The 19,704-nt window shown below is 44.1% G+C and overlaps 1 protein-coding gene and 1 non-coding gene across 3 annotated transcripts in view; both read left to right on the top strand.

The window, feature by feature from the left end:
* The first annotated feature begins 2,839 nt into the window (after nt 1–2,839).
* LOC119826988 lies at nt 2,840–2,945 on the top strand. The gene has a single exon (XR_005287540.1). It is a non-coding gene; the product is annotated as a U6 spliceosomal RNA (small nuclear RNA).
* Nucleotides 2,946–14,710: 11,765 nt separating this feature from the next.
* LOC119826673 (serine/threonine-protein kinase Sgk3) overlaps nt 14,711–19,704 on the top strand; it is a 112,663-nt gene continuing 107,669 nt past the window's right edge. Inside the window, exon 1 of one of the 2 annotated variants that reach the window (XM_038348109.1) lies at nt 14,711–14,826. The gene's annotated coding sequence lies outside the window, so the exon portion shown is untranslated. Of the gene's footprint in view, nt 14,827–14,907; nt 15,175–19,704 lie in introns of those variants that run through there. The other variant, XM_038348110.2, reaches the window with a different exon arrangement.

Raw genomic sequence — 19,704 nt, 5'->3', positions numbered from 1 at the left:
CCCAGACTGGCCTTGAACTTGCCATCTTCTTACCTTAGCCTCCCACGTGCTGGGATTACTGGCATATGCTGCTACATTTAGCCTCAAGTATGTGTAAATTCTATCTGACGTTTTACTTTTTGGTATTGTGTAATTTTGAGTATTTCAAAATTTTATGTCATTTCTTCCTAAATGAGGTCTCAAGTCCAATCCCTCCCATGATGAGATGGGAAAACAATTTTGGTCCATTTTTTCCCTCTTCCGTTCTTTAGCAGACTACAGACTATTCAATTTGTTGGCCCATTTGTTTATTAGATGATTTGGATTTTTGCAATTAATTGTTGAAGTTCTTTATATATATCTTGGATATTATCCCTTGTTTGGTGAGAAGCTGACAAAGATGTTTTCCCTCATTCTGTAGGCTGGCTCTTCATTTTGGTGATTGTTTCCTTTGCTGTGTTGAAGTTAATTTCATGCTATTTGTCAGTTCTTTTGTTTGTTTGTCTGTTTTCTTAGACAGGGTCTCTCAGTGTAGTCCTGGTACTTGCAATGTAGACCAGGGTGGCCTCAAACTCACAGAGATCCTCTGCCTCTGATTCCCAAGTGCTGGAATTAAAAGTGTGTGCAATCATACCTGGTTGGTTCCATTTGTCAATTCTTTACATTTTTTTCCTGTGTTGCTGGTGTCCTGATCAGAAAGTCTTTGTGCCTATATCCTTTTTCATTTTTTAAAAAATATAATCTGAGTGTAGTTTCCCTCCCCCACTTCTCCTAGGTCTAGGTCCTCCCCTCTTCTTCTCATCTGCAGATCCACTCCCTTTCTGTCTTCTAAGAGACAAGAATTAGACATAACAAAATAAAATATAACAAGATGAAACAACAAAAAAAAAACATCACATCGACGTTGAACAAGGCAAACTAACAGAAGGAAAAGAGCCCCAAGAACAGGCAGAAGAATCAGAGACCTACTAGTTTACATACTCAGAAGTCCCATAAAACACTGGAAGCCATAATATATATGCAGAGCACCTGGTGCAGACCCCTGTGGCCCTGTGCTCCTTGCAGGTCTCTGTGAGGAGCTCATATGAGCTTTGTTTAGATGATTCAGAGAGCTTTTTTTTTTCTCAGTTGTCCTCCATCCCCTCTGGCTCTTAAACTCTTTCTGCCTCATGTTCCTTGGGATTCCCTAAGCTCTGAGGGGAGGGATTTGATGGAGACCTCCAATTTAGAGCTGTGTGTTCCAAGGTCTCCCTCTGGGTCATTTTACTGTCTTTTGGTGTGTGTGTGTGTGTGTGTGTGTGTGTGTGTGTGTGTGTGTTTGTTCGTGTGTGTGTTTAGAACAGTAATATTTGGTTTTACCCTAGGTCTCTGGGATATCTACTCTCCGGTTCTTGGTCACCCAAGCAGTATCAGGTGTGGGTTCCATCTCATGGAGTGGGCAGACATTGGTTGGTTGCTCCTACAAGTTCTGTGCCACCATTGCCCTAGCATATTTTACAGACGGGACATGGTCGTAGATCAAAGGTTCAGGGGATGGGTTGGGCTTACATTTCTCTTTCGGTATCCTGCAGAGCACCTTCCCATACCAAAGACATTAGAACATAAGGGCAGAGGTTGCATTTTTTTACATTCATTATGTGTTTGTGTGTGTGTGTGCGAGTACATACATATGCCACAGCACATGAAATGTTAAAAAAAATAACTTGTGGGAATTTGTTCTCTGTCTCTGTCGTGTGCGTCCTAGGAAATCAAACTCAGATGGTCAAGCTTGGGGGCAAGTGCCTTGCTGGGCCACCTCTGTGCCCTCGAATGTTGCCATGTTGCAGTCTTTTTCCCCTAGCACTGTCAAAATTTTAGGTTTATGTTGAAGTATTTGATCCATTTTGATTTGTTTTGTGTGCACAGGGTGAAGAGATATGTATCCAGTTTCATTCATCTATTTGGAAATCCCAGTTTTCCTAGGACCATGGTTTTTCCTCCAATGTATGTTTTTGACATCTTTGTCGGAAAATTAGGCGGCTCTATCCGTGTGGTTTATTTCCGGGTCTTCTATTTCAATGGCCTTCAGATCTGTTTTTTGCGCCCTTACCATGTTATTTGTGTTACTGTGGCTCCATAATGTAATTTGAAACCTTATATTGTGACTCTTTGGCTCTTTCTACTAAGAATTACCTCAACCCTTCAGAGCCCTTTGTGCCTCTGTATGAATTTTATGATTGCTTTCCCCAGCGCTGTGAAGAACTCATGGGAAGTTTGATGGAGTTTGCTTTGAATCAGTAGATTGTTTTCAATATCATGGTCATTTCCACAATACTAATTCTGCCAATCCATGAGCATGGGAGTTTTTTTTTTTTTTTCGTCTCCTGGGGTCTTCTTCATTTTCTTTCCATTCTCTTAAAGTTTTCAGTTAGAAAGGTCATTTTCTTCTTGACAAGGTTTCTCTGTGTAACAGTCCTGGGTGTCCTGGAACTTGCTCTGTAGTAAACTAGGCTGGCCTCGAACTCACAGAGATCCACCTGCCTTTGCCTCCTGAGTGTTGGGATTGAAGGCGTGCACCACCACCCAGCTCTTATTCCTATTTTTATTTGTTTGGTTTTTTTTTTTTGTTGTTTTTTCGAGACAGGGTTTCTCTGTAGCTTTGGAACCTGTCCTGGAACTAGCTCTTGTAGACCAGGCTGGCCTCGAACTCACAAAGATCCACCTGCCCCTGCCTCCCGAGTGCTGGAGTTAAAGGCGTGTGCCACCACCGCCCAGCTTATTCCTATTTTTAAAAAGCTATCATGAGTGGGACTCCCCAACCCCCAATTTCTTCCCTGCTTAGCAGATTAGTTGTTAGTATAAAGAAAAGCTGCTTATGAACTTGCTTTGGCAGCACATACACGAAAAGATTGGAACGATACAGAGGAGATTAGCGTGGATCCTGTTCAAGAATGCAGCAAAAATTCATGAAAGTGTTCCATATTTAAAAAAAAAAAAGAAAAAAGCTACTGACTTTTGTATGTTGCCTTCCCCTCTTCTTTTGCAGGGCTGGGGATCGTACACAGCACACAGGATCTCCCACATGCTAGGCAGCAGCATCTCCTTTATCTGACCCTTTGTTCCCTTTCCCAGTTTTTAGGGTCCTGGTAGTCATCGGGTCCACCAGGAATAGTCTCTTTCTTACTGACAGCTGGAAGATAACATAATTAGGTCTTTATCATATGATGTAGCGCATTCTTGGGAGCAGAAAGTAGAAGGCAGAGAACACGAATCATCAACCAACCTTAGTGTGTTATATACATTATATGTGTAATTCAGACAGATAACTTAAATTTTTACCTCATATGTGTTTGTCTCACTTAATCCTTACATAAGCCTATGAAGCGAAATGAGAAATGAGGCTAGTTAAGAAATAGGTCTGGATCCAGAGCTGATAAGGGAGCGTTACAATGAGATTTAAGCCCAGAGCTGGTCCTTAATCATTGGGCTATCTTAAAAATTGGTTCAAATTGTGCTTTTCTTTTTATTTTCCAACAAAAGATTATTGTAATGAAAATGGGCATTTTGTGGGAAGGATAGCGTGAGAAGTACCAGCTAAATTCAAACAGCACACTGAGCACCACGATTTCCGTAGCTTATGTGGCGTCAGATACTATCAGGGGCTCATATACTGCTCATTCTAGCTAAAGCTTCTGAACTGTTAGTCATAGCCTGCTTTAAAAAAAGGATAAACTGGCCAGGCATGGTGGTACATGCCTGTAAATCCCCGCACCCTGGAGGTTGAAACAAGAGGCTCATGAATTCTAGGCTAGTCTAATTGCACAGAGAGACCCTGTTATTTGAAAATAAATCAAAGAAACTGGCACACATTCTTCTAAAGCTGAGAACTTTGGCTTTGCTTATTTGCAATCTAAAAGTAAACAAACCACAGGAAGTCATGTGGTCAGCCTCTTGCCTTAAATACCCCTAACCACCACTTTCCATTGCTATTTAGGGAGAAATACAGGATTCCACTGTAATGCACAAGGCCCTGAGTTCAATGCTGTCCTGGGCAGTGTGGGGAATCCAAGGACTCTGCTTTGAGCACATGCAGAACATTCTTTTCAGGGTCTTGGCTTTCATTCTTGCCCACTTCCCCCCCCCCCCCAGCTGACTGCTTTTCGGTGCAAATAAGTAGAAATAAAATAGAATTTGCCTGTCATGGACTGACATGAGAGGTAAGGAGACAAAAAAAATCTGCAAGAGACGACAACCACCAAAGACAATGCCATAAAACCTCCAAACAGCACAATAGCAGGTGTGAAGAGACAGCACTTGGTAGAAACCATACAATGGTTAGAGCCGCAGAGCAGCAGCCAGCACACTCAGCCACTGGGGACTTAAGAAGCTTTCCTTGCCTGTTTTCAATTATTTCAAGTTGTGTCGAGAACATAAAATTCCCTTAAGACTAGGATATAGCTCCATGATAGAGCACGTGCCTAGCACATGCCAGGCACATGCAAGGCCCTGGGTTCAGTCCACAGCAGGGAAGGGAAGGGGAGGGGAAGGGAGGGGAGGGAAGAAGAGGGGAGGGAAGAAGAGGGGAGGGGAGGGAAGAACAGGGGAGGGGAGGGGAGGAAAGAAGAGGGGAGGGGAAGGAAAGGAAGGGGAGGAGAGGGGAGGGGAGGGAAGAAGAAGCGAAGGGAAGGAAAGGAAGGGGAGGGGAGGGAAGAAGAGGGGAAGGAAAGGAAAGGAAAGGAAAAGAAAGGAAAGGAAAGGAAAGAACACCCCCCCCCTTGAAAACAGAGGGCAGTTCTATTCCTTGCACCTGTTAGGTCTTACACATCGCTGTGCAAAGGAAATGCTTGTCCACAGTAATGTTTCCATTCACATGACCGTCATGTGATATACTTTGTAGATATACAGAAGAGGAAAAAGTCACAAAGCTTCATTCAGACTCTGTAAAACAAAGCAAGTGTTCAGATGATCAGTTTCAAATTCAAGTCTTTGAACTTAACAGCAGGTTCTTGCTGTTTAGAGGACTGAGAATAGAGCCAGAGGGAGGAGCAGAGAAGCACACAGATATGCCAGTTAGTTGTGTACGCGTCTCGTACATGATGTTAAAGTACGGCTTGAAGGCGATTATTGTATTTTTTTTTTTTTTTTGGTTTTTCGAGACAGGGTTTCTCTGTGGCTTTGGAGCCTGTCCTGGAACTAGCTCTTGTATTTTTATTTCTCTTTTCTGAACTTACATCAAGTCTCAGCAGCTACTGAGTGAAGGAGAGAACAAAGGACATTGCATTATAAGATAACACAAAACTAAAGGGGTAGAGATGTGGAGGCTAACATTGTATTTTTAAAATTGTTTTTAAGTTTACTTATTTGTATTTGTGTTTTGCCTGCATGCATGTGCGGTGCCTGTGGAGGCCAGAAGGGGGCGTCGGGTCACCTGGAACTGAAGATACAGATGGCTGAGTTGTCCTATAGATAACTGGAAGAACAGCCAGTGCTCTGAGCGGCTGAGCCATCTCTCCTGCTGAGCATGTGCGCGCACGCACACACGCGCACACACGCACACACACACACACACACACACACACACACACACAGCATTTTACTGATAGTATAAAAGTCTTTTTGCCAAAATCTGTTGAACTGCTAAAACACCGTTTTATTCCTAGGTGTTTACTTCTGTTTGGGATGTTGGTGTAAGACTATGAACATCGTGAATTGAAGATAAGGCTCCAGGCTCACGGTAATGCTTCACTTTAACAGCTACCATTGCTGAGAAGACATTTCAAAACTCGATTTCGGTTTAAATGGAAGAAATTCCTTGCTGTTGGCCGTATCTGCTAAACGACCTGTTTTTATTTTGAAGGCTCTGGCTGAAGTTCCATTAGTAAATCCCAGCCTCTCTGCTACACATCAGTAATTGTCACCAACAGAAACTTGGCAGGTGACCTCTTCAACAGACCCGGGTGGGACTCCCTGACGTTCATTGTTTGGAAAAAAATCTTTAAATAAGTGGAAAATCATACCTTCCCCCTTTTTAATGTATTTAGATTTTTATATGTCTTTGGCTCATACACACACTGAATTGCTTTTCAAAGAAATTATATACGGGTGAGAGCATCATAGCCCACACCGATGATCGCAGGACTCAAGAGGCAGGGTAGGAAGATCAGGGGGTTCAGGCCAAGCTAGGCTACCTAGTGAAACCGTCTCAAAACAAAAACAAAAACAAAACAAAGGTTGGGGATATAGTTGGCCCATAGCAATGTTAATTTAAGTTTTACAATGGAAAATTTGAAGGCAAATGAATGACTCTAAAAAAAATCTATATAGAGTGAGGTAATGACAAACATGGTATTACTCATTCAAGTGGATATTGGCTGTAAAGTAAAGGAGGACCATGGTACAGTTCACAGACCCAAAGAGGCTCTGTAACAAGGAGGCCCCAATGGGGGGACACACGGATCAACCTGGGAAAGAGGAACAGAGACCTACTGGGTGGACTGGGGGTGGTGGGCGTGGGAACTTGAGGGTGGGGTGGAGAGAGATGGTTGGAAAAGAGGGCTTCTCTGGGCTGGGTAGAAATCTGATGCAAGGGAAATTCCCGTGAGTCTACAAGGATGGCCCCAGCTAAGACTCCTGGCAGCAGTAGGTGCCTAGGCTGAACTGGCCATCCCCTCTGATTGGTTACTACTCCAGTTGTCATCATAGAGCCTTCTTCCAGACTGATGGAGGAGGATTCAGAGACTCATGGTCAAACATTGGGTTGAGTTCTGGGGAATCCTGCTAAGGGAGGAGGGATTGTAGGAGGCGGGGGATCAGGAACATTGCAGGAAAACACACAGAAATGACTGGCCTGGCTCATGGGGACTCAGAATCTAAACCAACAACCAGGGAGCCTGCATGGGACCGACCTAGGCCCTCTACATATATGTGACAGTTGTGTAGATTGGTCTATTTGTGGAAATCCTGGCAGTGGGAACATAGCTGTCCCTGGTGCTTTGACTGGCTCTTGGGAACTTATTCCTTACACTGGATCGCCTTGCCCAGCCTGAATACATGGGGAACAGCTTGGTCTTATGGCAGCTTGATATGCTATGCCAATGGGAGGCCTGCTGCTTTCTTTCTGAGTGAATATGGAGGAGGGGTGGATTGAGTGGAAACAGAGGGGAGGTGGGGGAGGGAAAGGAAGGAGGGAGGGAGGGAGGGAGGGAGGGAGGGAGAGAGAGCATTCATGTACATTATTTGTTGGGTAGCATGATGCCCACAGGCACTATCGCAGAAAGGGTAAAGAAATATGGATTGCTTGAGATTTTTGTCAGAGAAAAAAATGCATAATTCATCTAGAAAGTCAAGTACTCCTTTTAGTAATAACAGCTAGTGCTTATGTAATGCTTATTATACAGAGATTTCCATATACTGCTGTCTCTCTGTATCCATGGAAGACTGGCTCCGGGACCCCCATGGATACCAAGATCTGCAGATGCTCAACCCCCTTATAGAAAACGATATTTAAAATAGCACTAAAGTGGCATAGCTAGGCATGGCGGTGCAGTTCTGTAACTCCAGCACTTAGGAAGCTGGAGCAAGGAGATCCTGAGCTCAAGGCCACACTGGGTTACATAGGGAGACCCTGTCTCAGATAAACACAGGACTGGAGCTGATGCTCAATAGTGTTGTCCAGCACAAAGGTCCTGGGTTGATTCCAATGTTTTAAAACATCACAATGTTTTAAAGGTATAACTTTTGTACATATTATAAATGTATGTTAGGGGCTGGAGAGATGGCTCAGCGGTTAAGAGCACTGACTGCTCTTCCAGAGGACCCGGGTTCAATTCCCAGCACCCACATGGCAGCTCACAACTGTCTGAAAATGCAGTTCCACAGGATCTGACACCTTCACACCAATGTACATAAAGTTAAATAAACCATTAAAAAATTTTTAAAAAAATGTATGTTAGCATATACTTTAAATCATCTCTATATTGCTGGTAATGCTTAAGACATCACAGATCCTTATTCTATCTCGGTAATAACAAGAAAAATGTCTTCATATTTTCTATGGGCACAATCTATTTTATCAAATATTTTCAGCAGAGGGGTGGAAACTGGAGACATGGAAGACCCACTATGTATATTAATTCTATCTTCAGAACAACTAAAACCTATCCATACCATTATTATCTTCACTTTACAGATGGCAATCTGGATATGATATTGGTAACTTTCCTAGGAATTCATAGCTGGTGAGGGCAAAAACTCTTCTCTCATACATTATATCCTGAGTTCAGCTTCCCCTTCCTCCAATCCTCCCAGCCTCCCCTCTTCCCTGGATCCACTACTCCTCCATTTTACTTCAGAAAAGAGCAGGTCTCCCAGGTTTATGAACCAAACATGGCATGACAAGATATACTAAGACTAGGTACAAACCCTCATGTCAGGGCTGGGTGAGATAACCCAGGAGGAGGAGAAGGGTCCCAAGAGCAGGCAAAAGAGTCAGAGACATCCCCCACTACCACTGTTAGGAGAAACACAAAAACACCAAGCTAACAAACATAATATATATGCAGAGTACCAATGCTTGCTTTACTTTAAGACAGGGTCTTGCTATGTATCCCAGGTCAGTTTCAATCCTCCTGCCTCAGCTTCTCAAGTGCTTGCTGGGAATACCATGCCCAGGTAGTAGCTTTATTTTCAACCACAAATGCCATGAGTATTTTGCTGGAGATAAAGTTTTCATGATTATTTTCAATCCCACTAGGCAGCCATTAACATTCCAACAGACAGGACTCACTTTTACAAAATTAAACAAATCGATATGTTCCTGTACTATAAAAGATTGCATTAATGAGGGATACCTATGGATCGTCTGCGAGGGAGTCTCCAGAGAAACTTTCTCGAGGGAAGGAGAACCCACTTGGAATGTGATGACATCGCCCTATAGTGGTAGAGAGTTTTGTACTTAATAAAAGGAGGAAGCCAGTTGGCACAGTGCCATCCCTTTCTCTGCTCCCTGGTCTTCCCCACTGAGTAAGCTACTACCTCTGCCATGGCTTCCTCCGAATTGTGAGCCCAGATGCAGCTCTTCTCAGCTGCATCTTGTCATCAGCCCAGCAACTAAAAAGCGATCAGGCCACCTCATAAAATCCTTCAGGTTTGTGGAAGGCCAATTCCTCAAGTTACCATCATGATGTGCCTGACAAAGGCCCGTGGAGTATGAGCATGCCAGTGTCCCCAAGTGTGCTTAAATAATAAAGTGTCACTTCATTTTTAATTTTAAGTGGAAAATATACATTGCCATACATCCTTCCTGAACTGTAGTAGATTGTTTTGTGCACCATGGAGTATGCACTTCCTGCTTTCCACCCACAAAGAAACGTGTTGAAATTCTCTAGCAGACATGAAGAATAAGAAGTAAATGCTGGAAAAAAAACATAGTATTACAAAATAGGTGCACAGATATCCAATAGGTTAACCAAAACAATTCTTTAAATATAATCTGAGAAATGGGTATTAACATCCGACAATGATGAAACAGGATTGCAAATACAGTATATATATATTATATATATAAATGGTGTGCATTATCAGTGTGAACTGGACTGTGAAAGAACACCCTCACTCTGTTCATAAGAACTATCCAAACACCTACAAGAGTCCACATCTATTGGACACTCCATCGAAAAATCTAGATGGGAATGTGGAGAGCTGAGAAAAAGTTATATGAGAGTCATAAAACATAGAAAGTGTGAGAAATGCCAAAAGAGCCAGCGTTCTGGTTTATCTTGGGAAACCCAGACGATCTGAGTCTTCCAGTGTACAAAGAATTATAATTTCTTCAGGTCTCTCATGTCCTTGATGCATCTGGTGGACAGACAGATTGCTCAGAGAATTGGCTGATGAAGCAACAACGTGCTTCCTCTTCAAGCCAGTGACTATTAAGCCCTTGGTTTTGAAATAGGTTCCCTCATTAATTAGACATAACTCAACATAAGTCACTGAGTCACTAAATGAACAGTATTTAAGAAAAGCTATTATTTCACATCGATAAGCAACTAAAACAGTAGTTATCTTCAAAGTCTACCTGGCTGGTTGGAGCTCAAAGGACTAAGAATTCTTTGAACACAAAAGTTGCTGACAGGATGTATGTAAGTTACTGCCAACTATTAACAGATATCTTGTCCATAATAGCGTAGTCAAACGGAACAGAGACTAAAGGACAAAGGGATCACTTTTCTTCTTGATACTCAGAACAGATTAGAAGACAAGCTTTCCCGAGTGGGAAAATATAATAATTTTACTTTAGATAATTGTTAGCGTGATGTAAAGTAACTTCTTGCTTCTGTCTATCAAAACTTGAAATGAGTCGTTTAAGGTTCTGAGCTTTCAGCATTTCCCCTCTGTTGTTGTTTTTCATGATCCTAAATATACAGAAAGAACTGAAAAGCCTTAAAAGGCAGAGCCTCCTTAATTATGAGACACTTCACATCAGATTTTGAGTTTGAAACTGGCTAATTTGGTCCAAGAAATGAGGATGAGCTGTGGGCTGCCCATCTGCATTCTTCAAATTAGCACTCATTGAACTGTTTTCCAGATCAAAGAACCAAATTAACTCCACTCTGTGCCCAGGAGGCCCTAACAGGTTTCGGTTCCCTTTCCCATGGGTCTGTGGTCTTTTCTAGCCATAACTTGGCTTGCTTTATGTTCTGTTAAAACAGTTTTTTCTCAGAAAGCAAATGAAGTTCTCGTTTTACTTTCCCATATTTACTCCATTTTACATGAGGCTTTTCTTTTCTCTATATTCAAAAGCAAGTCATGGTTACGATTGTGTCTTAAACGACACATTTCCCCCACAAGCTGGTTTCCTTTCATTTGAGGCTGCAGGGTGCTGCACAGAATATCATCTGGAGAGTATATTGGAAACTACAGCAACAACTCATGATGACTGACCCACGTAAGCAGATGAGCCTCTCATAGGACTCGAGGAAAGGGATTCTGAAAGCAATGTAGACAGCAGCATTGACAACAGCATTGCTCTTGTAGTGTTGGTTATGGTTACCCGTGACTAGACATTCATTTGCTACAGAACCAAAGTTGGAGCCGGGCAGTGGTGGCACACGCCTTTAATCCCAGCACTCGGGAGGCAGAGGCAGGCGGATCTCTGTGAGTTCAAGGCCAGACAGGTCTACAAGAGCTAGTTCCAAGACAGAACGAACCAATGTTGACCCCGACTTCCAATGTTGACCCCGACTTCCAAAACCAGTAACTCGTGAGGAGTAGTCATTCAGGTTCTGTAAGTCATTTAATCAATTCTCCTCCCTGAAGGAAGTTATTTTTCTTCTGTTGGAAGTCCTTATCTGCTTCTAAGGTTATAAAAAAAAGGACTACGAATAATACAGGGCTTTATTGGGATATAAAGATTAATAATACTCTCAGATAAGGCACCATTTTAGACAAAAGGGTTTTCTGTTTTGAACAGCAATGATGAAAAGCCAAATGATATTTCAGTGAAATATATTATTTATAAAACTCATTATCTAAGTAAGTAGTTAGTGTTTTTTTTTAATATATACAGGTCAACAATTCGAATTGTTATCAACAATTCAAATTGTTATCAGTTTAATTTTTCCAAAATCCTCAAGCTATCTTATGGTTTCTATTTTCTGCTAGTATAAAAGACACCAGCCAAGTATGGTGGCGCACATCTTTAATCCTAGAGACGTGAGGTATAGGTAGGTGGATATCTGTGGGTTCGAGGCCAGCATGGTCTACACAGTGAGTTTCAGTCCAGGTAAGGTACATAGTGAGACCTTCTATCAAACAAAACAGAAGACCGCAAACCCCAGAGAGGGTGTTTGTATTGAACAGACCTGGGCTCATGGCTCTGCAGCTAGTACACCTCAAAGCGTGGTGTCAGCATATGGTGAAGACCCTTACCTTGTTTCTATTCCGTAGCAGAGAGTGGAAAAGGTGCAAGTAAGAGGCTCAAACTCATGTTCGAAACAAATCCACCCTCTCAATAATGACAGGATGAATCATTCACCCTTTCATAAGGGTTCATCCCTATGACCTCATCACCTCCATGAGGCCACGCTTCTCAGCTGTGCAATGTTGAAAATTAGGTTTCCGCCACGCAAACTTTGAACAACCCTGTTCAGCTGTACCCATCATTGATACCAGGCTCTGACATGTTATTTGTCTTTACGGCGGTGTCACGATACATTATCATATCTGCTCACAGGATGGAAAAGCATCATCATCCTCTCACTAACGAAGCAAAAGGTTTGAAATGATTTGCCCAGAGTTCAAAGTGAAACAGATAGGTATTAAGCCGAGGCCGGATTCCAAAGTTTGTTTTTATAATCTCTGCTCTACAGATAGAATAGATAAGCAAAATATTTGCTTTATGTGCATCAACAGAGCCATATTTCTAAAGAAAATATTAACATCTACAGTTTGACAAAAAAAACTTCGCCTATTTTAAAATTTGATTTACATAAAACCTTTTAAAAATATAGAACTATCATCTAGATATTTAACCAAATATTCAATAGCTTTTTATAATTTAAACTTAAATCGGAAACATAATGGACAATGGAATGAGATCGATATCACCAGAAGGGAATATGATTAATTAAAGGGCTAGTCCTCAAAGCATGCCCTTAACAATTATGTTAAGGGCTGGAGATGATCTCAGTGGTGCCCCAGTGGTGCCCAGCTGCCTCATGTGCACACCAAGTCCTGGAGCTAGAGAGTTCATTTCAAGGGCGAGGAACATGGCTCAGTCAGTAGTACAGTGTTGCTGCACCAACAGGAGGACCTGAGTCTGGATCTGTGTAGGCCAACTATGGTGGAACATGCCCAATCCCAGTGCTGGGGAGGCAGAGACAGGATTCCTGGAGCTCACCAACAGCTATAGAGCCCTGCCAGTGGGGAGCTCCAGGACCAGCCAAAGGAGAACAACTGGGGAAGATAGCTTCTGCTGACCTCCAGCCTGTACACACACACACACACACACACACACACACACACACCGGACACAAACATGGTTAACTTCAAGTGAAAAATCTTGATAGTTTGTGAATATACTTATCTCTTCTAGTTTTAAGCTTTTAGATTGCAGCTTTCAGATTACAAAGACCCATACCTAACTTCCTGTCAATCAAATGTAATTCTTCCTCTTTCTTGTCTTAAAAATGTTGGTGGAGACTGGGCGGTGGTGGTGCACACCTTTAAATCCCAGCACTTGGGAGGCCAAGGCAGGCAGATCTCTATGAGTTCGAGGCCAGCCTGGTCTACAAGAGATAGTTCCAGGACAGGCTCCAAAGCTACAAAGAAACCCTGTCTCGAAAAACAAAACAAAACAAAACAAAAACAAACAAACAAACAAAAAACCCAAAAAAAATGTTGGTGGGAGTGCTCTTGCTCCCCCACACACACCTCAGGGAGTGCACATATGTGTATTAGTTCTGTATAGCAGGGAGACAAATCTACCCTGGAAATATTATAATGGTTTCCATATTTTTTCTGTAACATCAAAACGTGGTGATAGGTGTTTATCTTCTGGGTGAGAATGATGTCATTCCCCATGGGGTTTATTGACACAAAACTTCCTTTTGTCCAAGAAAAGTTCTCAGTATTGTGAATATGGTTTTAATTAACTGGTACACTGATCCCTTGTTGGTCTTGTCACAGGGAAGGTCTGGGCTTCGTTGTGTGGACTGCTTTGTGAAGGGACCACAGGGGAACACATAAATGACCGCGGGCGATCTGCTGTGTTCAGTGTACTGTATTTGCTGGTCCGTTTCCGAATGCCACTGAGAATCACTATTCAGAAAGTTCTGTGGGAATAGAACGTTTCAGAGTATAAAGGAACTTGGATTTACAACCTATCTTAAGAAGGAAAAGGCCGTATTGTAGCGTGGACAGAGCGAGTAATTATTCCTATGTTTAGTCATGGGGCTAAATCTTTGAGGGTTATTTTGAAATATAAGAATTTTCCCTTTGAATTTAGGGAAGTCACTCATTGATCTTGGTTCCTCTACTTACTTGTTGACAGATTTGTGGCAAGTTTATAGGAATCATACCATTCAAAGTATAGATCAGTGCTGTAAAATTGGAAGCATCATTCATTGTTCAGGTCTGCTTTCATGTGGCATCCCTAAATTACAATGGTGGTGTGCGAGAGCACTCTAGTTCAAAATCTTAAGTCCACAGCCACTGAATCTTGTAATTCTTAGTTCCCCATTCACAGACTAGGTTTAAAAATGCAGCTTCTGTCGTTAAATAGATAAGCACCAGCAGCCGAATGTATTGGCCAATTTAAAAATAATCCATAGCTCTAAAACGGTGCAGAGAAAGTTAAGTTCTCGGCCAATTTGTGAGCGTTCTCGCCCATCTATAAACACAGGTCAAAAATCTGCTGACGCGGGAAAAGTGAAGAAAACTGCCCAAATAACGCTAAAGGAAGCACAATGGCTCTCCACGTCGTTCGGATACTTCTTTGGCTTCTGCAAGCGTCCGGCTCGTAGCGAGCCGCAGCCCCCAGCCCTCGCGCGCTCGCCCGCTCGCCCTCCCGGGGTGGGCCGAGGTCACTTTCGTCGCAGCAGCCCTCGCGCACCCGTCCGCTGAGCTCGGTGTCTCCTCCTGAACTTTGCACCCCGCGTGACGAGCAAGGCCAGGCGAGCCGCTGCGCCACCCGCGCGGGTCCCGGTCGTCCCCTCGCGCCGCCCGCCCCGCCGCCCCGCGCTCCGCGGGAGGAGCCGCCGTGACGCGGCAGGGAGGAAACGCCGGCGCCCGGCCCGCGCCGCCGGGAAGGAGGAACCGCCAGCGCGCTGGGCTCCGCGCCCGGCCGCCCGGACGCCGCGCAGCCGCCGGGTAGGTGCGGGGCGGGTGCGCGGGGCCGCGCGGAGGGGTCGGGGCCGGGAGTCCGCCGCGGCCGGGCGCGCGGTCTTTGTGTCCCCCGGAGCGAGTTGAGCGCCGCGGCGTGGAGCTCGAGCGCGTGGGTGGACGCGAGGAACCCGCGCGGCCCCCCCCGAGCTGGGCAGCGGGCGGGGAAGACTGGAGAGCCCACCTGAATGGGACGTGGGTTACCTGCGCCGACCCGCGTGGGGCGGCTGGGGCCCGGAGGTCGTCGGAGGGGTTAAGTGGCCGTCCTGATCGATCGACAGGACTAGAACGCATCGCCACTCTTGCAAGTTCTCAGATTGGAACCCTTCGGTTGGGGTAAGGGGTGTGTGTGTGTGTGCTGTTTTCTACCGGTCTGCTTCTGGTTCTCACGGTTTAAGTGCTGGCACGTGCCACCCAAAAGCGCCCTGTGGTTTTCTGTTCTCGTCATTGTTGGTGATGGTTCTTTGCACCGAATGTCGAACATTTGCAGGAAGAGACTTTGCAGGGTGCACTTGGGATTCAAGAATAAATGCTGAACACTCAAGTCTCAGCACCTTTTGTCAGGGTGGAAAACTAAACATAACAAAAAAAAAAAAAAAAAAAAAAAAACCCCGAACCGCCTGTTAGGTATTTTGATTTTTCCCTCCTCACTAAGCTGAGTGTTTACCCAACAGGCCTGGAGAGTGCCTGCTTTATTTACCAAACACAGCTCTTTTACTATGAACTGGGCTGTTTCCTAAGTGCTTTATAAATATTATCTCAAATTCTTAACTCAAAATATTCAGTTATAGCGGTTGTAGCCATGAAGAGGCCGTGCATGCTTTAGTTCCCCGAATGTCATAGAAAGGACTGGAAACATTAGAGAAGTTTCAGACATATTTTCGAAATATGGGTGTGCCCTCTGCCCCCTAGGCTGCCACTCCTATAAGACGGGTTTTTACCCCCTCCTTCCTGTGGGATGCTAGCTTGGAGCAATGAGACCTGTTGTTAGCAGGTCTCAGGCCAGATCCCAGGGAGCTTCAGAAAGGTGGTCGTGGTCATTCACTGTCCTCTGACCAACGCTGACAACTCTGGCGTCAGAAGTTCCCTTTCTTTAAACCGCCACTGTGCTGAGCCTGGTTTTGTTTTTAAAAAGGAGCTTTGTTTCAAATCTCTTTGACAATTCATATGACCGCGGCTTAGATGGGCGCATCAGATTAAACTTGAAATGAACTGTGAATGTTTTTGTTTGTACACATTCACATAAACAATGTTTGGTAATATTCCGTACTACGTGGTGAGTAGAAATGAGTTGGTGCATGTGGCCTTTGAGGTGTTGCAGCTTGTTGATAAAGAGGATTCTCCCCCACCCCCCGCCAGAATTAATGACCATTTGAAATGAGTATTTTGGGCCTGGTACCCAGATAGCAAGGGCCTAGGTTGGCGAATGAGCAAGGCTGACATAGGTTTGTTTGTTTGTATGTTTGTTTGTTTTTGTCACTGTGGTGTTAGAGATGTAAAATCTTTTTATTGCACTCCCTGTCTCTTGGTTCTTTTCCTTGTAATTTTTCACTTCCTGGGAGGTAACTGAGTGAACTGATAAGGGCTGATATAGCAGGCCTGTGAAGTATTGAAACTTGGAGACCTCCCCCTCTGGCATGGTAGGTGCCACGGGCTTTGTTGGTGCTTGTGAATTAGAGTCACCAAACACCTAACAACTGCTTGCTTTAGAGATCCTCACAGGTCTTCAGAGGGACCTGGTGAGGTCAGGAGCCATGTTTTAAAACCTCCCTTTTGTACAAGTAAAGAGGCTGGAGGCAGGAAACGGTTGATTTTCCTTCGCACTGTTTGCAGAGCTGGTGGGAGGGTGAGCTCAGATGGTGGAGGTGTAGAGACTGACTGAACCTGGCACGTGCAGGCCTGTAATAAATACCTGTGGAATGAGTGACTTCAGAGCGCTTGCTCCTTCAAAACGTACCTCCCAAAATACCGCTGTAATTGATTTGTGCTGAAGAAATTTCCAGGCCTCGCCCAATGCCTCTCTTACTTCAGTGTCTGACCCAATAACTTCTCTATAAAAGGGACAGAGATGCCTCTCAGACTCAGGATTTACCATCTCTAGTTTTTGAAAAAAAAATTAGCATAGTGATTTTGTTTTTTTTTCTGTCAATTACCCTACTTCCCCCCACCCCCTGCTTTGAGGGAGTTTAAGTTGGCCAGATGGGGTTAGTACTTGTGCTGACAGCTTCCTTACTTCTGTCTCTAAACTGCTCGGATGTTTGATTGAGTTCAAATACAGTGATCAAAGGCATCTCTCTCTCTTTTCCCCCCCCCGAAATGGATGACATGTGGAGTGTTTTTTTTTTTTTTAAAAAAAATCTAATTACTTTAGTGTCTTCTAAAAAAGCAAAACAAAAACCCCTAAAAAACCAAAATCTTCATTTATTTATATCCTTTAAGCGTGGCCCTCTGCATCCTTCCTCAAGTATGTGGTCCAGATGGAAAATATGGCTGTTACCTGGTCAAGGACCTAGGAAAGGCTGTCGGATGAGGTGATCCCAGGGACGTTAGGTAGAGAGAAAACCTTCATGGAGCCGATATGAGGCAGTTGCCTGTCAACGGCTGTGTGGGCCGAGTGAAATGCTTCTCAAACCTGCCTTGTTGTAGAAGCCACCATTACTTTTTCAGACTTCACGTGTTCTCTCTTTGAAAACTTCATGTAAATTACAGACTAAACTGCTGGTTCACGAAAGTCGAGTTATGTAACGTGTTATTCCTGACAGAAGCGGCTCCCACACTCTTTCAAGTGAAGCAGTCTCTGCTTTTCTGTACCTGTTCCTTTCCTGATAGTGGAAGCTGTGGTCTTGACCGAGCCTCCCGAGCTATTTCCTGGAGAAAAGTGATAAACCTAAGAACTGCTGAACGCCCCCACAGTTTAGTTGACAGCAGCGGACTTCGACTTAACACCGGCTTTCACCTCATTGCTGTTGCTGGGAACATGTAGAATCGTATGCCAAAGGCCAGCCCAAGGGACTACCTGTGTGAGGCCGAGGCTGAGGGCTTCGGAGAGAATTAGGGCAGTGTGTAGCAAGCCTTGCCTTTGTTTGGTTTCTCCAATTCATCCATTTCCCAAGGGTCTTGTAGATGTGGCCAAGTTTATCTCTGTGTAACCACAATTCTAGTGAAAACCAAACTGTATATAGCTCAGTTGGTTGAGTGTGTGTCTGGTATTGGGGAGGCTCTGGATAGGATCTCATTTGGCATCCATCAGACAAACAAAGCCAACAATAAAAGCCTAGCAGGGCATGGATGTTCCATCCCTGTAAAGACTGGGGCGTTTGAATCCCCAGTTTGAGGGCAGGCTGGACTACACAGCTAGACCCTGTCTCAGGACCAGACAAAATAAACCCCATGCTGTTTTCTTGTGGGGTTTATGGGCGATATGAAGGCGGTTGCTGCACAGCGAGGGACTGATCTTTTGTAAGGTTGGAGGCGGGCCTATGAGTGAGAAGAAATGTTGGTGAGATTCTATGGGAGATTCTGTGTAGAACAGTGGCATACCACATGGGGACACATATAGGAAAGACCAAAAGGGCACTGACACCTGGGAAGGACTAGAAATACCTACCTATGGGGCAGTTTTCAAGGGGAGAGTTGCTATAAACCTATAAACTTACACATGCTAAAGAGATCTTACAGGTAGGTAGTTCTCTCTTTCTCCCTGTCTTTGGTTTTTAGAAACAGGATTTCTCTGTGCAACAGCCCTGGCTGTCCTGGAATTCACTCTGTAGACCAGGCTGGCCTTGAACCCGTAGAGATCCGCCTGCCTCTGCCTCTCGCTTGAGTGCTAGGATTAATGGCGTGCGCCACCACTGCCTGGCTAGGTAGTTCTTTCTTTAGGCCACAAAGTGAAGGGTTTTTTAAAAAGTAGAAAAATGTTGTAACAGCTTGAAACATAATAGGAAGGGTGATTCTGGGTGGAATAATGGCCTGGATTTTGTACCTTTGCAAGGGTTTCCTTTTCGAGAATGTCTGTCATACTGAGATGTCGTTATTTGCACTGTGAGTTTGCTCTGTTATTTTAACGAAAGAGCTCTGCTTACAGGGCTTGAACTAATCGGTATGAGTCGGGTTAACTCTCCACATATGTATATGTATTGTGTGTATATTTGTGTGTGTGCAGGTACATGTATATATGTGTATGTGTATACATGTCTGTCCAGGCGTGTGTACGTGTGCATGTGGCTAGATGTCAACCTTGGGTGTTATTCCTCAGGAGATTCATCTTGTTTTTGAGACAAGGTCTCTCACTGTGAACTTGCCAGTCAGGTGGGTCAGCTGGCCAGTGAGCCTGGTGGAATCCACTTGTCCGTAGGGCTGGAATTACAAATGCATGCCACCATTCCCTGCTTTTAACATGGATTCTGGTCATCAAACTCAGGTTCTCACGCTTGCATGGCAAGTACTCTACCAATGGAGCTATCTCTAAGCTGCCCCATCCCACCCCAGTTTTCTAGTGAAATTTCTAGTTTTATATTTGCCAAGTGAGCTGATAACAAGCATTCTGTTCTCTAATTAAAATTTATTTTATAACACTCATCTATAAAACATGGGATTCTGGGGTTGGAGAGACTTGCTTTATGGTCCCAAGGTTGAATCCACCCACGTAAAAGTGTGCATCAATGCACATCTCTGTAACTCCAGAATTGGGGAGTGGAGACAGATCCTGAGACTGGATTATCAGCTAGCTTAGCCAAAAAGGTTGGCTTCCAAGTCAGTAAGAGACTGGCTCAAGCAATAAGGCAGAAGTGATAGAGTCAAAGAGCCTGGCTCTGGCTGGCCTCTCTATGAATGTGCACAGGCACAAACTCTCACAGGCTCACACAT

This window comes from Arvicola amphibius, chromosome 11 (assembly GCF_903992535.2).
Source record: "Arvicola amphibius chromosome 11, mArvAmp1.2, whole genome shotgun sequence".
Taxonomy (NCBI): domain Eukaryota; kingdom Metazoa; phylum Chordata; class Mammalia; order Rodentia; family Cricetidae; genus Arvicola; species Arvicola amphibius.
This window is presented reverse-complemented; position numbering and strand designations above follow the sequence as displayed.